At 41.1% G+C, this 11,614-nt stretch overlaps 1 pseudogene; it reads right to left on the minus strand.

Moving 5' to 3' along the window:
- Positions 1-9,342: 9,342 nt before the first annotated feature.
- LOC103727254 lies at positions 9,343-10,796 on the minus strand (annotated as a pseudogene).
- Positions 10,797-11,614: the final 818 nt, after the last annotated feature.

Genomic DNA, 11,614 nt, shown 5'->3' on the forward strand with positions numbered 1-11,614 from the left:
GTGGGTAATGGTACTTACTTCACAAGGCAGACTGAATTCAACACAGAAGTGAAATATAAGAACCAACTCCTCAAAGATGTCTTCTGATCTCTACATGTGTGCCATGGCACATGTGCCACAAACATCATGCACACACATAAGTAAATAAATAAATGTGAAATATGGCTTCTACTGAATTTATTGGTTTTATAATATTATAATGTCCAAAAGTCCCAAGTTGAAATCATTCTAAATCGGGGACTCTGCTGGAGAGGTTTAAGGTCAATGCTGAGTGTTGATCTACAATACCAAATACCAAAGGAAGATTTCAAAGACCATGATTTATGTACAGAGAGCACTGGGACTACAAGGAGAAGGAAGAGCAAGAGAGAATGCTGGAGGCCAATGGGAGGCTCTAGAAAAACACCGGGTGTGAGATTACAGGTTTAGATGGAGGAGGAAGAGGGAAGATGGGAATCATGGGAAGACCTGAGGAGTTTTAAAGGTATGATCAAAGCACCCCGGATGGAGTGGATGTGATTGTAAGAGAAAGAGACACAAGAATGAATTCAGGTTTTTGGCCTGAACATCTCAAAACCATTTACTGAGATGGAAAAGGACTATACCAGGAATGGGGTTGGGACCATTGTGCAATATTTTGTTCAAGAATCTAGTTTTAGTCTATCAATGTCCCGAAAATTTGAGTGAAATTGATTTGCGAGGTGATGGACCAGTTTGGCAGAGGAAATTTCAAGCAGGACGGTGTTCAGACTGATATTTAAGAAGTATCTATAACTGATAAAGAGATCAGTGCCACTGCAGTGAAACCTCCTGGTCTGCACTGGGACAGTAGGAAGGTTGTCCTCAGTGCAAGAGCCCAATCATTGGAAGCTCTACCTTGTGGGGATCCGAATTCATTTAAAAGAATAAAGCCCAAGATGAATTTCCCTGCTCCTCAAAAGCAATTGCCTGTGAAAGTGTTTCCTCAGGGTCAGCACACAAGCTGGTACAGCTGTGGTCCAACGGGGTTCAATCACATCTTTGTTAGCAGCAGAACTTGGCAATGTCTTAAGCATCATCCACACAGTACTGATGGAAAAGATGCAGGATTGTGAGGTACACACAGGGAGAAGCTGAGGCCAGGCACTGTGTGGCGGGATTGGAGTCCCTACAAAGAGGCCCTGAGAGACTGTGTGTAAAGCTGTGAAGATGAAGTCTCAGTTGCAATGGAGATCCCAGGATATTGAAGAGGCCAGAATCATGGGACATCTGCCAAGGAGAGCACCTAAGAGAGCAGCTGTGTGTGATACAGGTGGCAGGGCAGGAGGAGTGGGATGACCCAAGCTTATTGGAATCCAGATAATTACATCACAAGCACTAGATGCTAGACAGGGAATCACAGGATTTGCTGGGTTTTGGTTTTGTTTTAGTCTTGTTTTAGGACCCAACTCGTGGCTTTTGGAACAAGATTTACTTATACTAATATGGTGGAAGTATATACCTTGTTTTTTTAAATTAGTTTTTAGTTAAGAGATTTTGGAGTTTTAAAGTGTTGCTGATTTTAAACTTTGGCAGACTTTTAAAGTTAGACAATTTTTATATTATGAGATAAATGTGAAACTTTGGGGACAAAGGGTAGAAGTTTATGGCTTGTAGTGATATCTTTGTGTGTCAAGTTTAAAATGGGTGGAGTGGTGATGGTTAGTTTTAATTGTCACTTTGACACAATCTAGAGAGACACCCGGGAAGAGTCTCAATAAGCGATTGTCTAGATCAGGTTGCCCTGTGGGTATATCCATGGAGGATTATCTCTATTACATTAATTGAGGTAAGAGGACCCAGGACTGTGGGTAGCACAGTTCCCTAGGCAGAAGATTGTGAGCTGGGTGAGTGGAGAAAGTGAGCTGAGCACATGTACGCCTGCCTTCATCTCCCTTGGCTCTTGATTGTGGCTGTGACTAGATGGTTTAAGTTCCTGTCCCCTAACTTCCCTGCTAGGATGGACTGTAACCTGGAATTGTGAACCAAAGTGTATCCTTCTCTCTAAGTTGCTTTTGTCAGGGACTTTTATCACAGTAACAGGAAACACAATTAAGAGGAAGGTGTAGTGTAGCTGTTTCCTCTTAATTGAAATATTCCTTTCTTGAAGAGAAGGTAAGTCATAAGACCCAGGAAGCTTACAAAATCTAGAAGATTCACAAGGCTCCTCCATGAGATTCTTTAAGGCAGTAAACAGTCGCAGAGGGAGAGGAGACTCTTCAGTGTTGCTGCGAGCAAACTGTGCAGGGAGACCAGGGATGCCGCTTCCTTGAGTTGTCATCCATGCTGGGGTGGGCTAGATGCAGCTGCTTTTGAGTCACCCAGGCTCTTGTATATAACACCAGGAAACTCATTGGCTCACCAAGCTAGATTTGGCTGGAGTCATTTCTTTGGTCTGTTGTGGTTGCCTTTATGTAGGATAAATAGACATTTGTTCATATCCTCCGAGGAAATGTCATGTAACAGAAAAGTTGCTCAATTTGAAGACAGAGAATGCCTTGGAAGTCTAAAGAAAAAGGAAGTCAAAGAGAAAATAGTTGTATTGACTTCTGATAGTAAGTTGCACAAAACTGCAGTGAATACTAATTAGTGGGCCATGGAGGTGATGGATTGGTAGAATAAAAAGGGCAGAACCTGACTGGAATAGGTTCTGCTTAAGGGATGTGTTGTTCAGGCTTAGAAATAATAAATCAGGTGTGTTTATTCATGGGACTAGTCAGGCAGTGAGGGAAATTTTTATTATTAAGGTTATATCATAGGTTGTGGATAGGATAGAACTTTTGCTACATAACCTGAAATTTTCAAGTTATTTTAATTTTTGCAGATGTCTCTAATGGCCGCAATATGTTCTATAATGTGGATACTTTAAAAGCCAGCTCTCTATGTGCTTGCTCTGTCCATCCTTACTTGCTGCCATAAACATCTCCAGGAGCAGCTTCCCTCCAGACTTCTCTGTAGCATTTCTCCACCTTTTTTATATTCCCTTCTCTTGTTTTCCCTCAAGGGGCTGAATAATTTGAAGTCTCATAAACGGACATGTTTGCTTTTCAAAAATGACATTCCAAGTTTTCAATTTGAGGTTTGAGTATGTTTACTTAAAAAACAATCTCAGTTTTATTTGACCCCACTTCTAGCTCAGTGTAACATCGATAGGTCGAAAGAACACTGAAGTTCATCTCTTCAGTAAACTTGGTTAGGAGCACCTGTAAAATTTTACTGTCAAGCTGTATCCTTTTTGCTTGATGCACCATATATACATTTTATAATGTACCCCAGTGGAAGAACTGAGCTATGCAGAAAAGAAAATATGACCCTGTAAGTGAAGGGCTTTACCTAGATATTCCATTGCTGTCTATGAAACTGATTGATGTTTCTTAGTTTCCTACCTAAAACTTTTCTAGCTTATGGCCTTAAAATAGGATAAATAATAGACTTTTCTAGTTATTTCAACTCAGAAGGGTGTGAATAAGTGGTAAGATATGTCAAAAGACAAAGCTACTACATATTTTGTTTAAAAATCCAATTGGTTTTTATTTGTGTTTCTAGAATTGATTAATATCTCATTCTACAGAATAAAGTAGGAATTAGAACCTGGGCTCTCAAGACCCCAGAAGAGGTCTCATAGACAGAAAGGGGTCAAAGGAAGCAGGCACAGGTAACAAAAGGGATTAATTTCTTTATAGGTTAAAACAGAGAGGCTTTCCTTCTTACACTAGCCCAGAGTGACTGGAATATTCTGTGTCTCTATCTTGAAAATCCACCCAATGTTTTAAAGATTTTTTAATTGTGTGTGTGTGTGTGTGTGTGTGTGGAGAGAGAGAGTTTATGGGTATATGCAGGTGCCAGCAGAGGCCAGAAGGTTTTAGAACCCTCTGGAACAGGTCTTACAGGTGACTGTGAGTCACCTGACATAGACCCTGGGAACCAAACTCTGATCCTTTGGAAGAGCAGTACAGGCCGAGCTGTCTCTTCAGCCCCAAACCTATTTAATGGTATATGCAGGTGCCAGCAGAGGCCAGAAGGTTTTAGAACCCTCTGGAACAGGTCTTACAGGTGACTGTGAGTCACCTGACATAGACCCTGGGAACCAAACTCTGATCCTTTGGAAGAGCAGTACAGGCCGAGCTGTCTCTTCAGCCCCAAACCTATTTAATAGTTAATTTTGATTACATAGTACTTTAACAGAAGAAACTTCAACTTGGCTTAGACTGCTAAGACTAGTGTAGGAAGCCAGTCCTAAACAATGGATAGACAGTAACACTGTTTGATATATAATTGTCTGGAGTGAGGAAAGAGCTAGAATAAAAATATAAATGAGTATAATTATTAACAATAAATCAGCCAAGATCTTTAACATAATCAGTTGAAAAAAAATGTTGCTTGACTTTGGAGAGACTTAAAGGAAAGATTTATTTAACAACTGTCCTCTTTTCTCCACTAAGAAAGACAGAATATCCTGTGATCCCATATATTTTAAAACCACAAATCCCTTTTGAACTATAAATAGTCACCATCTCAGAAGAATACATTGATCGATGGTTTACTAATTTTAATGTGTTGAAAACAGATTATTTGTAGTTTTCTATGATTTTTTGATATTATTTTCATTTTTGTTTGCCTTGTTTTATTTTTATTTTATTTTATCGAGACAGGTTATCACTCTAGAGCTATGCTAGCCTGGAACTCACTAAGCACAACTCAGACTGATCTCTTAAGTCTAGGCGATCTTCCTGTCTCAGCCTTCCAAGTTCGGGGATTACAGGCAAGAGCCAATATAACTGGCCTCTACATATTATTTTCACAGTGTAGAATAGGTTGTCTTAAAGATTAAAAGTTTGGAATTTGGTCATGAAAGTTAGAGCATTTAATGATAATTTAAGATTCTTCATAAAAGCCCTAAAGGAAACCATTGGCCAACAGCGTAAAGCTATTTAAAAACAAAGTTCCTTTCAGTATAGGTTCTGACTTACCTGAACATTCAAAGTATTAGAAATGTGGTTTGGTGAGATGGATTAGCAGTTAAAAGCATCTACTGCTCTTCCAGAAGACCCAGGCTCAGTTTCCAGGGATCACATCAGATAACTCACAAGGGCTTATAATTCATTCACTCTTCATTGACAGAATGGGGCCAAGACACCAAGGAAAGTATTGAACCTTTCTTTTCAGGGGCTAGGGTTTACATAAGGCTGACTGATACTAGTACTTGGTTCCTAGAAGCCATCTGTAGGGTACTTACTGGCTGATCCTAAGAAATTTCCTGCAGAGTGGTTACAGGACTGTCTTCTAAGAGTGGTCTGCAAGAGAATTGAATTTCCCTTAGTGGTCACTATGCTGGTTAGTTTTTATTGTCCACTTGACACAACCTACAGTCGCTTGGGAAGAGGGAACCCCATTTGAGGAATTTCCCAGATTGGCCTGTAAGAGATTGTCTTGATCAATGTTTGATTTAGGAAGTCCCAGCCACTATTGAGAGTGCTATCCTTGGGCGAGTGGGCCTGAACTGTAGATAAAAGGTAGCTGAGCCAGCCAGGGGAAGCAAGCCAGAAAAGAGCATTCCTCCATCATTCCTGCTTTTTAGTTCCTGCTTGAGTTTTTGCTCTGACTTCTGTCAGTGATAGATTATGACTTGGGAGTGTAGGCCTTCATACTCAAGTTGGTTTTGATGAGAGTGTTTTATTACAGAAACAGAAAAGTAACTAGGACAGTCGCCTACCTGACCTAGCAGACAGATGTCACAGTATTTTTCTACTCAGGTAAGACTCAAAGGAAGATAGCATATAGGCAAGCAAGAAGTCATTTCTGAGTTAAAAGACATTAAGTTTGGTGCTTTCCTTCCAGCTATAAGCCTGTGAAATTAAACAAAATACCTTTTTGGCTGACAGCTCTGAGCTGGTGGCTGTGTGGTACAAAGGTCCACTGAAGTCAGTGCAGATCTTTGAACATAAGACCACCATCATAGCCAGCAGTGGCACACTGCAAATGGAAAATTAGCCTCACCATGGTGAGTTGGTGCCCCTTGTGGTTGATGTAATCACAAAGGCTGCAATACAAATTACTGAAGCTAGTTCTGCTCCTGAGCAAGGAAGAGCTTGCTGGTATGAACATCTTATCCATGAAGGGTGTGAGAGTGAAGGGTGTTGGTCATGTGGCCCACCCCTAAAGCTTATGTGGACGAGACTTTGAAAAAGATCAAAGACATCCTCATCCAATATGAACAGACCCTGCTTGTAGGCAACCTGTCAACAAAAAGATTTAGACCAATAAGCCCATCGCAAGGATCAGGGTTACCTTTGTAGTAAACATTGTGGTATTTTAATGTTATAAATAAATAATAAGGTGATAGAATAAACACTTTTAAAGGAGGATCAGGAAACAAACAACAACAAGAGCAACAAAAATAACAAGTCCAAAAAAGGCAAACAACATTGAATCATTAGACTTGAGAATAATTCTCTTTGACTTTTATGTACCAACTTCCAGACATACTGGGGCAGGGCTTAGGCTCTCAGGGTCCTGGAAAGCCCTGTCTGTATGGCTTTGCTGGTCACAGTCCACCCGGCAGCTCTCACAGGTTGGAGTCAGGTGCCTGAGGCTCTCCTAAGTTAGCATTCATTTTAGTGACTCTGTGTAGTCTTCAGGGCAGCCCTGTTCTCACAGTTCCACTAAACATTGCCCTGGGGGGCAGGGAACCCTGGTAGCTCTGTCCTTGTGAAAAGTCTCTGGATGGGCCCTAAGCCTGTTCAAGGCATCTTCTGAAGTTCGGTTGAAGAAGTTATGGCTTTAGAGCCGTTGCACTCCATGAACCTAAAAAGTTAGAGCCATGTAGATATCCACAAATGTCATCATTTATGTGTCCTGGAGCAGTAAGTCATGCTGTACATACAGTGACCAAGGAGTGGATTAGAACACAAAAGGCTGAGACTTGGTGTGGCTCTAGGCAGTGAACCTCAATGTCCTATGGATGCCCTTGACCCTTCTGTTTAAATACTTCTGACCTTAGTACTTCCATACTCTAGGTCCATGGGAGGAGAAGCAACCTCGAAGGTCTCTAATATGCTTTTGTGGTGTCTTGGTGAATAGCATTTAGTTTGGCTTCCTTCTAGCTACCCTAGTCTTAGCAAGCAGTGTTGAATTCAGGCAAATTTGTGTCCCCAAATGCCTTTGTTTGGGTCTATTCACTGGGGTCTGGTCAACTTATACAGTATCACAGCTTAAAGAAAACTGGCTTTCCCTTTCCCAACAGCTATCAGTTGTCAATAATTCCTTAGCTAGGGTTGGGGCTCCTTCCCTACTTCTATGCTTAGGTTTTGTCTGGCTTGAGCTTATATAGATCTTGTGCATGCTGTCTCCATTGCTATGAATAACTGACCAGGTGTCTGGAAAACTCTATTTCCCTGTGGTCATTCACAACCTCTGCCTTTTACAATCCTTTCTCCCACTCTTCCACAATGATCATCGAGCCTTGGGAGGCAGGTTTGATACAGGTGTTGTTCTCTTACATTGGTCATTTGTGGGTATTTGTGTTAATCACCATCTGTTGCATGAAGAAGCTTCTCTGGTGAGAGCTGAGAGATGCATTAATCTATAAATATAGTACTAAGCCATTAGGAACTGGTTTAATACTATGTTTATTTATCAGAATAATAATATTAGGCTTTCCCCTATCACCTGTGACTGGTCTAACCATAGGTTTCTAGGCTTGGTATCAGTGTCAAGTATGGGCTCCATCTTGTAAAGAGGACCTTAAATCTAATCAGAAAGTGGTAGGTTATTCCCATAATATTTGTGCCACTATTGCACCAGCAGCGTCTTGCAAGTTGTTGCTGTAACTTGCAGGATTCACAGCTGGGTGAAGTTTGATATAGGTGTTGCACCTATATCAAAGACACAGTTTTCTGCATCTTCTCTTCGGGTAGCATGCTCGGCATCTTCTACCACTAGCTAGCCAGTAGAGATGCAGCTTTGAAGTCAGTACCAGCTTGATTTCTCCTTATTGTTCTCCTTGTTTCTTTGTTGTTCTACAACTCATGTATATAGTGTCTTCAGTAATAGGGTCTTACTACAAAGTTCTGGTGAGTAACCAAGAGCAAGGACAAAGGTCAGAATTATTTGAGGGTCTATGGGACCCCTGGTCAACAGTTTCAAAAAAGGAAGTCCATTCCTAGCATTGGGCTTTAAAATTTTTTTATTTATTATTTTTTAATTTTATGTGTATGCGTGTATTGCTTGCTTGTAGGTAAATGTACCCGTGTCGTGCAGTGCCCAAAGAGGTAAGAAAAGGCTGTCAGATCCCCTGGGACTGGAGTTACGGAAGGTTGTTAGCTGCCATGTGGGTGCTGGGATTCAAACCTGGGTCTTCTGCAAGAACATCCAGTGTTCTTAACTGCTAAGCTCTCTCTCCAGCCCCGCATTGGGCTTTTTATTTACTAACCTGTGATGTCCGCTAGGGCCATTCAAAGCTGGTTACAGGGTAACTACATCTAAAGGCTTTTTATAATTTATATGTATATATTTTAAGAAGCTTCTACAGTGGTAGTTTTCCATATGACTTCTTCAAAAGCCTTTAGTGTGACTTATCCCTCCTCAAATATCTCCTCTGGCCTTCCCTTTCAGTCTCCAGTCCCTTTAACCATTCCTACTCCATTATTCCCTTTCTCCCTTTATCTCACTATATTACATCTTCCCTCCCAGGAAGCCTTCACTCCCCAATGGCCATTTACTAGTTTCCTGACCTCTATGTATTTTCTAATTGAAACATGCTTATCTAAAGATTCAAAGCCAGCATCCACTTATGGGAGTAAACATGAGACATACGTCTTTCTGGGTCTGAATTACCTCACCCAGGATGATTGTTTTCAGTTCCATCCATTTACCTGTGAATTTCATAATTTCATATCTCTTGACAGCTGAATAATAATCTGTATCGTAAATGTACCATACTTGCCTAGGTGATGGCCATCTGGGTTGTTTCCATTTCCCAGCTACTGTGAATAGAGAAGCATGGAAAATTGATGAACAGGTATCTCTATCTCTTACCCTGCACAAAACTCAACTCCAAATGAATCAAGGACCTCAACTTCAGACCTAATACCCTGAATATGATAGAGAAAGTAGGGACTATACTGGAACTCATGGACACAGAAAAGGACTTTCTGAACTAGACCCTGATAGTGCAGGCATTAAGACAATTGACAAATGGGGTCTCATGAAACTTAAAAGCTTCTGTACTTCAAAGGACACCATCGTTAGAGTGAAGAGGCAACCTACAGAATGGGGAAAAATCTTTACCAACTCTACATCTGATTGAGGGCTACTATCCTGCTTTCACACATACCCCACAAATGTGGAGTTGGTCACCTGCCTTTGTTCTCACCAGTGATATAGTGGATGGAATTCTGTGTCTTCTTCATGGGAGACATGTGCTCTGACAAGAAAACCATCTTATCTCCAGACTGAGAGGTGTGAAAGCACATTAGCTCAGAGAGACATGGCCAGTTAGTGGAAACTTCATGGATTTCAAGCTTTAGCTTCTTAGAGAGTGCCTCATAGGAATTTTTTGTAGTTCTATTTGCCTTCTGCCAGCTCAGAGAAGAGCTCAGGGCACCTCTTCATAATGTTTTTGTAGATGACTTTCAAGATTTTACTCTGCTGGAACATTTCTTGAGAGATGTTCAGGGATAGGTCCTCAGAGTCAACCACACCATGGATAAAGTTAAGATACTCTGGTATCAACTTATCACGGCTGGCAATGATGACTACATGATGGACAGAGTTTGATGTTCTTATTCCTGTTCTCAGAGAGGTCAAAGGGAGTTCACCAAGGGATGAAGAACAATGCTCTGAATTCCAAATGGCTGTCTACAGAAAAGTGCTTCAGTGCTAGGTGGTCTTCCCAATCATTTGTGGGACTCTTAATAATTCACCATATTATTCCTTAGTGAGATCATCAAGGTTTCTGGTCTCAATGGACTTGATCTTATTCAGTTCTTCCAGATCAATGTTTCTCCTTAATCTTCTTGGATATATTTTGCTTATTTTTGCCACTGTCATCGTCCTCATCTGATTTCACATCTTCAGTTTTAGGCCTTTCCTCAACCTCTTCTTCCTCCTCTTCTTTTTCACATTTCTCCTCCTCTGCCTATCATCATGGAGTTCTTTCTCCTATTTCCTCCCCAAATAGAGGGTGATAGAATAACCTGTGAACTGTGGGTGCTTCTTAACTACTTTCTTAACCCTTCTCTCCTCTATCTGGTCTTCTTTGAGGTAAAGGATCACTTCAGTATCCTAGCCAATAGGCTCACTGTGGTCTGCATGTACAGTGAAGGATTCACCAGCAGGACTCCCAGGCCAGGCATACTGCTCACCATCATTGTGCTTTGTGATCACCAGATAGGTAGAAGAGACACCAAATTGCCCAACCGTGGAGATGTCTGCACTAGCCTGGACAGCCTCCATGAAAACCTTAGTACCAGACTTAGCAATAGTTCCCAAATTATGTATGAGGTCATCCTTGGTCATGCTAATGTGTATGCCTACCAGAGGGTTGGGGATGATATAAAATTTCAATTCTTTACTGCTGTCTAGCTTGGAAGGGTCTGTCAGGCTCTCATAGCAAATCTTGTCCATGGCATCAGAAGCATTAAGAGATCAACTGTAGAAAAAACAAGTTCCTTGTTCTAATAGAAAATACTGATGAAGAGGAATATGAGTTGAGCAATTTCTGCCTGAAAGGCAAAACACTCCACCTGCTCTTCCCTATGGTGTGTGTCCTCAGGCATCTTGAAGGGAAAGCACTGAAGTAGGGCAGAGCAGTATGGGCAACACCAGGTTCAACTTGTACACAGCACGTGGGCTGCATGGTGGTGACTTGAGAGTTTCATGCTACTTTTTAATCCTTTTGTAGCCATTTTGAAATATATATGTATATATATACATATATTGAGACAGCTATTTTAACTTTTTCATGTGTAATGTGTGACCTGAGAGTTAATTTTAGTAAGGATTGGAGTCAAAGAACCTGTGTTTGCCAATGACCAGCTATCAAGGGAAATCAGGGCTACTTGGCAGATTGTAGTCAATGAAACCAACATAGCTGTGGTTTCATTGTTATACAATAAAATTTATATTCTGCTTTATTTTTTGTTATAAATTATGCATTTTAAACTATGTCTTTTCTTGTACTTTACTATTAGCAATCAAAACCAAACTAAACAAACAAAACCCACAGTGTTAGTGGATTTGTTGGGGTTAAAGCCTGGGTATTGGCAGCCCTAAGTAGGCTCAGCCTCTCAACCTCAATATGCCAATTAAAGGAAACACGTGACAGGGAAAAGCAGAGAGAAAAGGTTTATTCAGTGCAGCCACACTGGGAAGAGGAACAAATAAAGAGGTATAAGGATCCACTTGAGGTTTAGATTTAAATAGCAGGCAAGAGGAATGCCAAGGTGTGGTCAATAATGTGGTCCTGTCTATTATTGACCCATCTTTTTCTCAGCTTCCAGGGCTCCAGTCTGCCCTCCAAAGCAGTAGGTAAGATGCCAGAAGGTATGAAACCTCCTCTTGGGGTGTAAGTTTGCCCTCTGGCTGACACTAGGGC

The sequence above is a fragment of the Nannospalax galili genome, unplaced genomic scaffold (genome assembly GCF_000622305.1).
Source record: "Nannospalax galili isolate Female #2095 unplaced genomic scaffold, S.galili_v1.0 scaffold768, whole genome shotgun sequence".
Taxonomy (NCBI): Eukaryota; Metazoa; Chordata; class Mammalia; order Rodentia; family Spalacidae; genus Nannospalax; species Nannospalax galili.